We start from the raw sequence: 12,827 nt of genomic DNA on the forward strand, positions 1-12,827 counted from the left end.
GCAGCAATGAAAAGGAATGCTAAAACAAAGATCACAAAAACCTGAAACTGTCAAAAACGGAAAAACTCTTTCATAAAATAAGAGCAATAGAAATATTTTTTTTAAAGTCAAATGATTTGATCGTGATCATCGTCCTCCATGTCCTCGCTACTAGAGGACGGTCGTACCTCTTCCCCCATCTTCTTCAGCTTAGCCTGATAGTATCTATTTTTTAGCCTGTAGGCCTTCTCTTTCTGCCTCACCGCCTGTCTCTTATCTTCTAGAACCTTCTGTTCCATCTGTAGAAGCCTCATCCTCTGCTCATGTTCCAGCGCAGACAGTTCCAACATGCGCAGCCCATACCGTGGGTCCTCCGCACCTCGCACTGCCGCCAGAGAGGTGAGGGGTCGCATGTCGGGCAGGTCAAAGTTCACAGGGCGAGAGGTGAGCAGGCTGGAGGATGAGGCGGATAGGATGGACGGAGAAGTGCAGGAGGGGGACGTCCCAGACCCAGTGGATCCACTGTGGGTGAGAGTGGAGGCATTGGGCTGGCTGGTGGAGGGGGCCCAGAGGGGTCCACCACTTCCTGTTAGTGCTGTGAAGGAGGTGATGCCGATACTCATGGCTACCTGGTCTCACACTCCTGGGGAAGACATGGCACTGGGTTAGATTTCAAATGTACTGTCAGACATTCTGCTCTTATAATAGAAGCGCTTTCAGTTAATAATGAAATATATTGACATTTTCATATGTAGATCATCATACAGTCTATGGAGATGGTGCCGGAGAAGATGGCTGCCGTTTTACAGCCCTCTAACCAATTGTACTATTATGTGTGTTTTTTCGCGTTATTTGTAATTTATTCTGTACATAATGTTTCTGCCATCGTCTCTTATAACAAAAAAGAGCTTCTGGATATCAGGACAGTGATTACTCACCTCGTAATGGACAATTTTTTCTTCAACGAGTCGGACGCGAAGGATATCCTACAGACACCCGACAAGGCCCAAATCTCCGTCATTTGCAGGAGACAGAGATATCGTGGACGTAGGTCGGGGTGCCTTGTAAGGATCCGACGGCGAGCGAGTAAACTGCCTCTTCCATCAATCCTATTAGCCAATGTTAAATAATTTGAAAATAAATTAGATGACCTAAGATTACGGTTATCCTACCAACGGGACATTAAAAACTGTAATATCTTATGTTTCACCGAGTCGTGGCTGAACGACGACATGGACAACATACAGCTGACGGGATATATGCTACATCGGCAGGATAGAACGGCTGACTCCGGTAAGACAAGGGGTGGCGGTTTGTGTATATTTGTAAACAACAGCTGGTGCACAAAATCAAATACTAAGGAAGTCTCGAGGTTTTGCTCACCTGAGGTAGAGTATCTTATGATAAGCTCTAGACCACACTATTTACCAAGAGAGTTTTCATCTATATTTTTCATAGCTGTCTATTTACCACCACAAACCAATGCTGGCATTAAGATTGCACTCAATGAGCTGTATAAGGCCATAAGTAAACAGGAAAACGCTCATCCAGAGGCAGCGCTCCTAGTGTCCGGGGACTTTAATGCAGGGAAACTTAAATCCGTTCTACCTAATTTCTACCAGCATGTTAAATGTGCAACCAGAGGAAGAAAAACTCTAGACCACCTTTACTCCACACACAGAGACGCATACAAAGCTCTCCCTCGCCCTCCATTTGGCAAATCTGACCATAACTCTATCCTCCTGATTCCTGCTTATAAGCAAAAATTAAAGCAGGAAGCACCAGTTACTTGGTTAATAAAAAAGTGGTCAGATGATGCAGATGCTAAGCTACAGGACTGTTTTGCTAGCACAGATTGGAACATGTTCCGGGATTCTTCAGATAGCATTGAGGAGTACACCACATCAGTCACTGGCTTCATCAATAAGTGCATCGATGATGTCGTCCCCACAGTGACCGTACGTACATACCCCAACCAGAAGCCATGGATTACAGGCAACATCCGCACTGACCTAAAGGGTAGAGCTGCCGCTTTCAAGGAGCGGGACTCTAACCCGGACGCTTATAAGAAATCCCGCTATACCCTCCGACGAACCATCAAACAGGCAAATAGTCAATACAGGACTAAGATTGAATCGTACTACACCAGCTCTGACACTTGTCGGATGTGGCAGGGCTTGAAAACTATTACAGACTACAAAGGGAAGCACAGCTGCGAGCTTCCCAGTGACACAAGCCTACCAGACGAGCTAAACCACTTCTATGCTCGCTTCGAGGCAAGCAACACTGAAGCATGCATGAGAGCACCAGCTGTTCCGGATGACTATGTGATCACGCTCTCCGTAGCCGATGTGAGTAAGACTTTTAAGCAGGTCAACATTCACAAGGCCCCAGGGCCAGACGGATTACCAGGACGTGTTCTCCGAGCATGTGCTGACCAACTGGCAAGTGTCTTCACTGACATTTTCAACATGTCCCTGACTGAGTCTGTAATACCAACATGTTTCAAGCAGACCACCATAGTCCCCGTGCCCAAGGACACTAAGATAACCTGCCTAAATGACTACCGACCCGTAGCACTGACATCTGTAGCCATGAAGTGCTTTGAAAGGCTGGTCATGGCTCACATCAACACCATTATCCCAGAAACCCTAGACCCACTCCAATTTATATACCGCCCCAACAGATCCACAGATGATGCAATCTCTATTGCACTCCACACTGACCTTTCCCACCTGGACAAGAGGAACACCTACATGAGAATGCTATTCATTGACTACAGCTCAGCGTTCAACACCATAGTGCCCTCAAAGCTCATCACTAAGCTAAGGATCCTGGGACTTAACACCTCCCTCTGCAACTGGATCCTGGACTTCCTGACGGGCCGCCCCCAGGTGGTAAGGGTAGGTAACAACACATCTGCCACGCTGATCCTCAACACGGGGGCCCCTCAGGGGTGCGTGCTCAGTCCCCTCCTGTACTCTCTGTTCACCCATGACTGCATGGCCAGGCACGACTCCAACACCATCATTAAGTTTGCCGACACACAACAGTGGTAGGCCTGATCACAGACAACGATGAGACAGCCTATAGGGAGGAGGTCAGAGACCTGGCCGTGTGGTGCCAGGATAACAACCTCTCCCTCAACGTGACCAAGACAAAGGAGATGATTTTGGACTACTGGAAAAAAAAGAGGACTGAGCACGCTCCCATTCTCATCGACGGAGCTGCAGTGGAACAGGTTGAGAGCTTCAAACTCCTTGGTGTCCACATCACCAACGAACTATCATGGTCCAAACACACGAAGACAGTCGTGAAGAGGGCACGACAAAGCCTATTCCCCCTCAGGAGACTGAAAAGAGGGTGGGCCGGACACTGAATGGACACCGGGCCGGGGGGGTGAGGGCACTGGCGGTCAGTGAAGGAGGGGAGGGCCATGGTAGGTGGGTGGGTGGGTGGCCACCGGGGGGCGGCAGATCGAGGGGTCCGGCTATGGCAGGTGGGGGGTGAGGAGGAGAAGGGGGAGGGGAATGCTGAGCGAGGAGAGGGGGAGAGCCTGGTGGACCTGGGCTTCCAGGGCCAAGGTGTGCCAAAGGTAGTGGGTGGGGTGGGGGATGGGCACTGGAGCAAGGGCAGGGTGGTGGTCAACACAGACCATGGGGAGGTCTACCTCTATGAAGGGGGGTGTTGGGATCTCCTGTGGGAGGAGGTCCTGAGTTGCAGTCCAACTGTGTGATGGAGGTGTTGAGGGTTATGGGTTGGGGGTCTGCTGCATCCAGGGAGGGGATGTGTGCTATAGGCAGCCTCAGTGGAGGGGTGCAGGTCTTCCCCATGTCCCAGCCTGGCGCAGGGGTGTTGTCGAGGGCAGGGCCAGGAAAGGTCCACAGTGTGCTGTGGGTGGGGTAGGCAGAGGGACAGGGGATACCTGCTGGCGTCCGGGGCAGAGGGGCTAGTCTATCGTTGGCAGGTGGAGGTAGAGATGAGAGACACAGGACTGGCTCTAAGGGAAGAACCACTCTCTCTGTCCTCCCCTCCTGCCTTCCTGTGCAAAACGCTGGCTCACTGCTGTAGTTTACCTCAACCGTCCACAGGGGGCACTGTGGGTATGTGGAGACAGGAGAGGATCACTGCTTCTTTTTGAAGAGAGAAAACACCAGCAAGAGAAGAAGAGGGGAGATGGAGCAGAGCATAGGTATGAAGAGATTGGAAGAGAGGCACGTAATGGGACGGTTGAAAGCAATGATGAAAAAGGGGATGTGACAGTCAGAGAGGTGGATAAGGATAAGAGAGAGGCCAGCCCTCCAGCCTGTGAGCTCTCTGTTTGGGGTGCACGGGAAGCAGGGGGTGACGTGGGTGTGTGAGCACCGGGGGCTGCTGTACAGCGCAGGTAGAGATGGCTGTGTGAGAGTCCTCCGGGCCTGGAGGTTCTGAGGGTCTGCAGGGGGATGGAGTGGCTGGAGAGAGTTCTGCTTCTGGAACCCCAGGACTCTGAAGAGGACCAGAGGGTCCAGGAACTAGAAGGGACTGGGTCTAGGAGTGGTAAAGAGGCCCGCTTTGTGATCATTGGCTACCACTCGGTCCACCTTGTGGTTTGGGACCCTATGAGGCAGGAAAGGCTGCTTTCAGTGCCCTGTGGAGGAGGCCATCGGTCCTGGAGCAACTGCCCCCACCAGTATTGCCTCTCAGTGGGCCAGGGGGCCCTGGTGTTCATAAAGCAGGTGGTGGTCCTGGCATCTCAACCCTCAGGGGAGGCATCCAGCCGGGCAGGGAGCCTGGGCCTGAGAGAGGGGCTGCTTGGCAGGGGAGTGGGCTGTGTGTGTCGCATGGGGGTGGTGGAGGCTGGAGAGGGCTGCAGGGAGGTGCTGGTGACCGGAGGAGAGGACACTAGCTTGATCGTCCTGGCGGTCCGACTGCAGACAGGTACGGTCAGAGTGCTGTCGGTCCTCACCGACCACATCTCTAATGTTCGGACACTGACAGCAGTCAAACGATTGGATGGAAGGACTGACAGAGGGACAGATGAACAGACAGCAACACAGGCCCTCTCTGCACTGTTCGTATCTGCGGGTGGGTGGGCTCAGATGCAGTGCTTCCGGCTGCTGATTGGAGGAAATGGAGAGTTAGGCCCGCCCTCCTGTCAGGTGATACAGCATTTACAGGGGGGTAATGCAAATGCTGTGATGTGAAATTTAGGTTTTTGATGGAAGTCAGTGCACAAGTTTACAGGGGGGCAAGACTGACATAGGTGAACATGAATATTTTAGTCACGTCTCCGATTGCCTTTTATCCAGCACCCATCAGAGTGCCAACTTCACTGAGGAGATAAAGAGAGAGTGAATCAGAAAAAGGAGAAGGCACCGAGAGAGAGAAGGGTTTGAGTATGGAGATGGACAGTAGAGGTGAATGAATACGTAAACTATTGAGAGAGTAGTACTTGAAGAGCCCGAGGATGGAGGGAGGTGATGCCTTCTGACCAATGACGTACAGTTAAAGTCGGAAGTTTACATTCACTTAGGTTGGAGTCATTAAACCTTGTTTTTCAACCACTCCACAAATGTATTGTTAACAAACTATAGTTTTGGCAAGTCGGTTAGGACATCTACTTTGTGCATGACACAAGTAATTTTTCCAACAATTGTTTACAGACAGATTATTTCACTTATAATTCACTGTATCACAATTCCAGTAGGTCAGAAGTTTACATACACTAACTTGACTGTGCCTTTAAACAGCTTGGAAAATTGCAGAAAATGATGTCATGGCTTTAGAAGCTTCTGATAGGCTAATTGACATCATTTGTGTCAATTGGAGGTGTACCTATGGATGTATTTCAAGGCCTACATTCAAACTAAGTGCCTCTTTGCTTGACATCATGGGAAAATCAAAAGAAATCAGCCAAGACCTCAGAAAAGAAATTGTAGACCTCCACAAGTCTGGTTCATCCTTGGGAGCAATTTCCAAACGCCTGAAGGTACCACGTTCATCTGTACAAACAATAGTACGCAAGTATAAACACCATGGGACCACGCAGCTGTCACGATCGTTCATGAATGAGAAGGACCAAGGCGCAGCGTGATATGCATTCATATTTATTAACGACTAAACACACGACAAAACAACAAACGAAACGTGAAGTCCAAGGTAGCATACACACAACATACCTTACACGGAACAAGATCCCACAACTAACAGGTGCCAAAAGGCTGCCTAAGTATGGTCCCCAATCAGAGACAACGAGCAACAGCTGCCTCTGATTGGGAACCACTCAGGCCAACATAGATCTACACATTCTAGATCAACCATAGACAATCAACATAGCACAACACGACACAGAAAATACACACCCTGACTCAACAAATACAAGTCCTCAGAGTCAGGGCGTGACAGTACCCCCCCCCCCAAAGGTGCGGACTCCGACCGCGCCACATAAACATAACAGGGTAGGGGCCGGGTGGGCATTCCGCCTCGGAGGCGGATTCGGCTCCGGGCGTGACCACCACTTACTCTCCACCTCCCTGTTGCGCCCCTGGTCTGGTCTGGACCTCAGCGCGCTGCTTCCCCTCTCCTTCCTCCCACGACGTACCAATGCCGTCCCTGGGAGGGGTGCGTCACTTGAGTGGGTTGAGTTACTGACGTGATCTTCCTGTCTGGGTTGGCGCCCCCCCCTTGGTTTGTGCTGTGGTGGAGACCTCTGTGGGCTATACTCGGCCTTGTCTCAGGATTGTAAGTTGGTGGTTGGGGATATCCCTCTAGTGGTGCGGGGGGCTGTGCTTTGGCGGAGTGGGTGGGGTTATATCCTTCCTGTTTGGCCCTGTCCGGGGTTTCTTCGGATGGGGCCACAGTGTCTCCGGACCGCTCCTGTCTCAGCCTCCAGTATTTATGCTGCAGTAGTTTATGTGTCGGGGGGCTGGGGTTAGTTGGTTATACCTGGAGTACTTCTCCTGTCTTATCCAGTGTCCTGTGTGAATTTAAGTATGCTCTCTCTAATTCTCTCGTTCTCTCTTTCTCTCTGAGAACCTGAGCCCCTAGGACCATACGTCAGGACTACCGGGCATGATGACACCTTGCTGTCCCCAGTCCGCCTGGCCTTGCTGCTATTCCAGTTTCAACTGTTCTGCCTGCGGCTACGAAACCCCCTACCTGTCCCAGACCTGCTGTTTTCAACTCTTTAATGATCGGCTATGAAAAGCCAACTGAGAGACCTGAGCCCTAGGACCATACGTCGGGACTACCGGCCGTGGTGACTCCTTGCTGTCCCCAGTCCGCCTGGCCTTGCTGCTATTCCAGTTTCAACTGTTCTGCCTGCGGTTATGGAACCCCTACCTGTCCCAGACCTGCTGTTTTCAACTCTTAATGATCGGCTATGAAAAGCCAACTGAGATTTATTCCTGATTATTATTTGACCATGCTTGTCACTTATGAACATTTTTGAACATCTTGGCATGGTTCTGTTATAATCTCCACCCGGCACAGCCAGAAGAGGACTGGCCACCCCTCATAGCCTGGTTCCTCTCTAGGTTTCTTCCTAGGCTTTCGCCTTTCTAGGGAGTTTTTCCTAGCCACCGTGCTTCTACACCTGCATTACTAGCTGTTTGGGGTTTTAGGCTGGGTTTCTGTACAGCACTTCGAGATATTAGCTGATGTAAGAAGGGCTATATAAAATAAAATTGATTGATTGATTGGACCCTGGTGTGGGAGACCCCGAACCTGGAGAGGGGCTGACGTCTGGGTCTGGACTGGAACCGCTGACTGGAGCTGGACCCGACGACGGTGGATCGAACTGCTCTGGCTCCGGAGTGGAGCCGCTGACCGGAGCTGGATCAGGCACCTGTGGAGCGGACTGCTCTGGCTCCGGAGTGGAGCGGTTGACCGGAGCTGGACTGGACCCCGGTGGAGCGGATTGCTCTGGCTCCGGAGTGGATCCGCTGACCGGAGTTGGACCGGACCCCGGTGGAGCGGATTGCTCTGGCTCCGGAGTGGAGCAGCTGACCGGTGCCGGAACAGGCACCGGTGGAACAGGCACGGGCCGTGCCGGACTGGACACACGCACCACTGGCTTGGTGCGGGGAGCAGGAACGGGCCGTGCCGGACTGGACACACGCACCACTGGCTTGGTGCGTGGAGCAGGAACGGGCCGGACCGGGCTGACGACGCGCACCACTGGCTTGGTGCGGGGAGTAGGAACGGGCCGTACCGGACTGGCGACGCGCACCACTGGCTTGGTGCGAGGGACAGGAACAGGTCGGACCGGGCTGGCGACGCGCACCACTGGCTTGGTGCGAGGGGCAGGAACAGGCCGGGCTGGGCTGGCGACGCGCACCACTGGCTTGGTGCGAGGGGCAGGAACAGGCCGGGCCGGGCTGGCGACGCGCACCACTGGCTTGGTGCGAGGGACAGGAACAGGCCGGACCGGGCTGGCGACGCGCACCACTGTCTTGGTGCGAGGGGCAGGAACAGGCCGGGCCGGGCTGGCGACGCGCACCACTGGCTTGGTGCGAAGGGCTGGAACAGGCCGGGCCGGGCTGGCGACACGCACCACTGGCTTGGTGCGAGGAACAGGAACAGGCCGGACCGGGCTGGCGACGCGCACCACTGGCTTGGTGCGAGGGGCAGGAACAGGCCGGGCCGGGGACGCGCACCACTGGCTTGGTGCGAAGGGCTGGAACAGGCCGGGCCGGGCTGGCGACGCGCACCACAGGCTTGGTGCGAGAGCAGGAACAGGCCGGACCGGGCTGGCGACGCACACCACTGGCTTAGTGCGGGGAGCAGGAACGGGCCGGACCGTACTGGGAACACACACCACTGGCTTAGTGAGGGGAGCAGGAACGGGCCGGACCGTACTGGGAACACACACCACTGGCTTAGTGCGGGGAGCAGGAACGGGTCGGGCCATACTGGGAACACGCACCACTGGCTTAGTGCGGGGAGCAGGAACGGGCCGGACCGTACTGGGAACACGCACCACTGGCCTTGTGCGGGAAGCAGGAATGGGTCGGGCCGTACTGGGAACACAGACCACTGGCTTAGTGCGGGGATCAGGAATGGGCCGGACCGGACTGGCGACACGCACCACTTGCTTGGTGCGAGGAGCGGGACTGGGTTCCCTTATAAACACCCGCTCCTTCTGCTGCCTAACCAGCTCCTCTCGCCGTGCCTCTACACTCCTTCTCCCTTATAGCCTCCTGTAGCTCCTCCCTCTGACCAAATAACTCCTGCTCCCTCTGGACCAATAGCCCCCGTAACCTGGTGGCCTCCTCTCCTAACCTGCAGAATCGCCCTGTCGCTGCCTCCTGCTGCCTCGTCGTCCACACCGTGTGCCCCCCCCCAAAATGTTCTTGGCATTGCCTCTCGGGTCTCCGTCGTCGGCACTGTTGGCGCCGTTTCTCCTCTCCTACCTGGGCATCCTCATTCATCGCTCTCCGGTAGCGGACGGCCTCCTCCTTCGTAATTCTCCCCCAACCGAGGAGGACATCTACTAACGTAACCTTCTGTTTAGTTCCCGGCGTTTGCTCCTGAACACGCTGCTTGGTCCTATTTTGGTGGGATCTTCTGTCACGATCGTTCATGAACGAGAAGGACCAAGGTGCAGTGTGATATGCATTCATATTTATTAACGACTAAACACACGACAAAACAACAAACGAAACGTGAAGTCCAAGGTAGCATACACACAACATACCTTACACGGAACAAGATCCCACAACTAACAGGTGCCAAAAGGCTGCCTAAGTATGGTCCCCAATCAGAGACAACGAGCAACAGCTGCCTCTGATTGGGAACCACTCAGGCCAACATAGATCTACACATTCTAGATCAACCATAGACAATCAACATAGCACAACACGACACAGAAAATACACACCCTGACTCAACAAATACAAGTCCTCAGAGTCAGGGCGTGACAACCGCTCAGGAAGGAGACGCGTTCTGTCTCCTAGAGATGAAAGTACTTTGGTGTGAAAAGTGCAAATCAATCCCAGAACAACAGCAAAGGACCTTGTGAAGATGCTGGAGGAAACAGGTACAAAAGTATCTATATCCACAGTAAAACAAGTCCTATATCGACATAACCTGAAAGGCCGCTCAGCAAGGAAGAAGCCACTGCTCCAAAACCGCCATAAAAAAGCCAGACTACGGTTTGCAACTGCACATGGGGACAAAGATCGTACTTTTTGGAGAAATGTCCTCTGGTCTGAATAAACTGTGATCTCTCTGCTCTGTCATCACAGGCTATAGGATCTATGATGTTACGGGATCGGTTGCCTATGATTGGCTCCTTTGGAAGGAAACCAGCAGGTACTGTGAACCAACTATGGTTTCCCACCACTTAATTTACCAGCGCTACTATTTTAACCTGCTTCATTGTCTGTGTGTTGATTTCTGGTACATTACTGTTTAAAAGGCCAGCTCCTTCTCTTGCTCCGGCCCCTCCAACTCTGCCTCCTCTCCCACTCCTCCTCTCCTGTCTCCTCCCCTCTCTCATCTCTGTTGGCTCTCAAGTGTTTGTTTTCCTCTGGCTTTGTTCTCTGTCAACACAGACACTCGATCCTATCAACAGAGACACACAGGGCAAGGAAATACACATGAAAAATAATACGCTTTGTACATATGACATAATAAACAATGCACTGTAAGGTTCACAATGGCATAACCTGAGTGAAAGTGTTATACAACTTATCTGCCTAACCACACACAATTATCCTAACATATAGCCTATGCAGGTATGAATATCTTGATTTAGTATAATGCTTTTATAAACTTAGATGTCACATACTTAGGAGTTACATGTACATAAAAAGATAGAACTGTACAGTATACAAAGTCAAAGACAACCTTGCCCTATTTCAACTGTATATCTGTGACAAATAAAGTTACTTTAAAACGATTTGAACATTTACTGTCTTCTCAACATGGTTTAAACTGAGAATCTCTCTTGATCCACAGCCAAGCCTACTCTGACAACCCTCTAACGCCCCTCTCAGGCCGGACGGAGGAAGCGCACCCAGCCGGCCCAGACCTCAGCCAACCTCCCTCCTGACAGCATGACCCCGTGGGGCGGGCTGTCCCTGTCTGAATCCTCCTTCACCAGCATCCCTCCACCCCCTGCCCGCCTCTCTCCCCGCACCTCTGTCTCCCCACCTCCCCTGTCACCTGTCAGGGGGTGTAGGTGTCCAGACAGAGCCCTGCCCCCTTGCCCCCAGTCACAGCACCCACGGAGGAGGGCAGGGCGGTGAGGGTAAGGCGCAGGGTGCTCCCCCAGCGCAGGCTGCCCCGTGCCCCCCGCCTGCCCCCACTCAGACCCGTCACCAACCTCAGCTTCTCTTGCAGCTTCACCTTCTCCTTCTTCGAGCTGCCACTTCACCAGTCCCCCCGCAGTCGCGCTGAGCACATCCGAGACCTCATGCTGCTGCTGAGACAGGTCCACTACTGACTGACCGCAACACACCATGACCTAGGACAATACTTGACACCCACCAGGACAGTGGTCCAGTTCTGGTTGCATCACAAGCACTGACACTGGTGTTCAAGCTCTGTCCATCTGAAAATACAGGACTACTGTCCAGTCCTGACTTCCTTGAGGGTATGCTAAGAACCACACCAGGACAATGGTGCTCAGTGTTTGTATGTTATTGTGCCCAGTGATTGAAGCACTTAATATTTGTGTGTGTGTGTGTTAAGAATGTGTGTTTTGTTCATATTGGCTGTCTGGATCTGGGAGTGGGGCATTGAGACAGTGTAGTAGGAGTTAAATAAGGTAATCAGATTAAAACATATCAACAATAAAATCATAAAAAATAACAGATAAAAAATAACACATTTTCCCCCTAGACTTGCTGAAACAAATTACAGTTTTATGTAGTCTGGATATGCTATAAAAATTTAAATTATATCAAAGTTCATGAGTGATACAGTAGCTACAATAATGTGATAAATGTGGTCCTCTGTAGCTCAGCTGGTAGAGCACGGCGCTTGTAACGCCAAGGTAGTGGGTTCGATCCCCGGGACCACCCATACACAAAAAAAATTATGCACGCATGACTGTAAGTCGCTTTGGATAAAAGCGTCTGCTAAATGGCATATTATTATAAATGCTTCCATTGCAGGTTGGCAATCATTCTCTCCCAAGACATGGTAAAACAGATCAACAGATCTCTATTGCTCATAATCATTCTATGATAGAATTTCATTTAGTCTTCATAACACTTTATATGATATAATGAAAGTTAAAGACATGCTCCGGTACTTTGGCGACTACTGAGTCTGGATGTGTCAATGTGTAGTTCATACATGCATAATCTATGAGCAGAATTACTGTCTTACACAGTGGCGTGTCCAGGGGGTGGCATGAAATCTGGCTACCCCAGTGGCCCCCCCATAAATTCTGAGATCTGATAGGTCATCTCTGAATATATTGATAATTTTGACCATGACGCGCACCAACAGAAAGACTCATCAATCTCACTGGAGAAAGCATCCGAGCGAGCAAAACAGCGCCCCTCTGTCTTAGTATTTGTAGCCCATGTACAGTGTCTGATGCTATCTGGCCAAAAAGAGTATGACATGTCATATTATTTTTGGCCAGACAACATCAGATAGATGGGCTACAGATACTAAGCCAGAGGGGCGCTGCATGTTGAAGGAAAATTATGAAACACGGATAGACACGAATGAGAAATCAGTTTCTTTTTTTTTATTGTAATTTTTTTGGGGGAAGCCTGGCTTCCCTTGGCATCCATGAATACACATGACTTTTTAGGCTGAATGGCATTAAACTTATGGTGTTTTTAATAGATGTTATTTTCCATTCAAATGGCAGGTGCACAGTGCACTGTTCAGATGCTGGACTT

The 12,827-nt window shown here is 51.5% G+C and overlaps 1 pseudogene; it reads left to right on the plus strand.

Moving 5' to 3' along the window:
* The first annotated feature begins 755 nt into the window (after positions 1-755).
* Positions 756-11,410, plus strand: LOC121546453 (annotated as a pseudogene).
* Positions 11,411-12,827: the final 1,417 nt, after the last annotated feature.

This window comes from Coregonus clupeaformis, chromosome 30 (genome assembly GCF_020615455.1).
Source record: "Coregonus clupeaformis isolate EN_2021a chromosome 30, ASM2061545v1, whole genome shotgun sequence".
In the NCBI taxonomy this organism is placed as follows: Eukaryota; Metazoa; Chordata; class Actinopteri; order Salmoniformes; family Salmonidae; genus Coregonus; species Coregonus clupeaformis.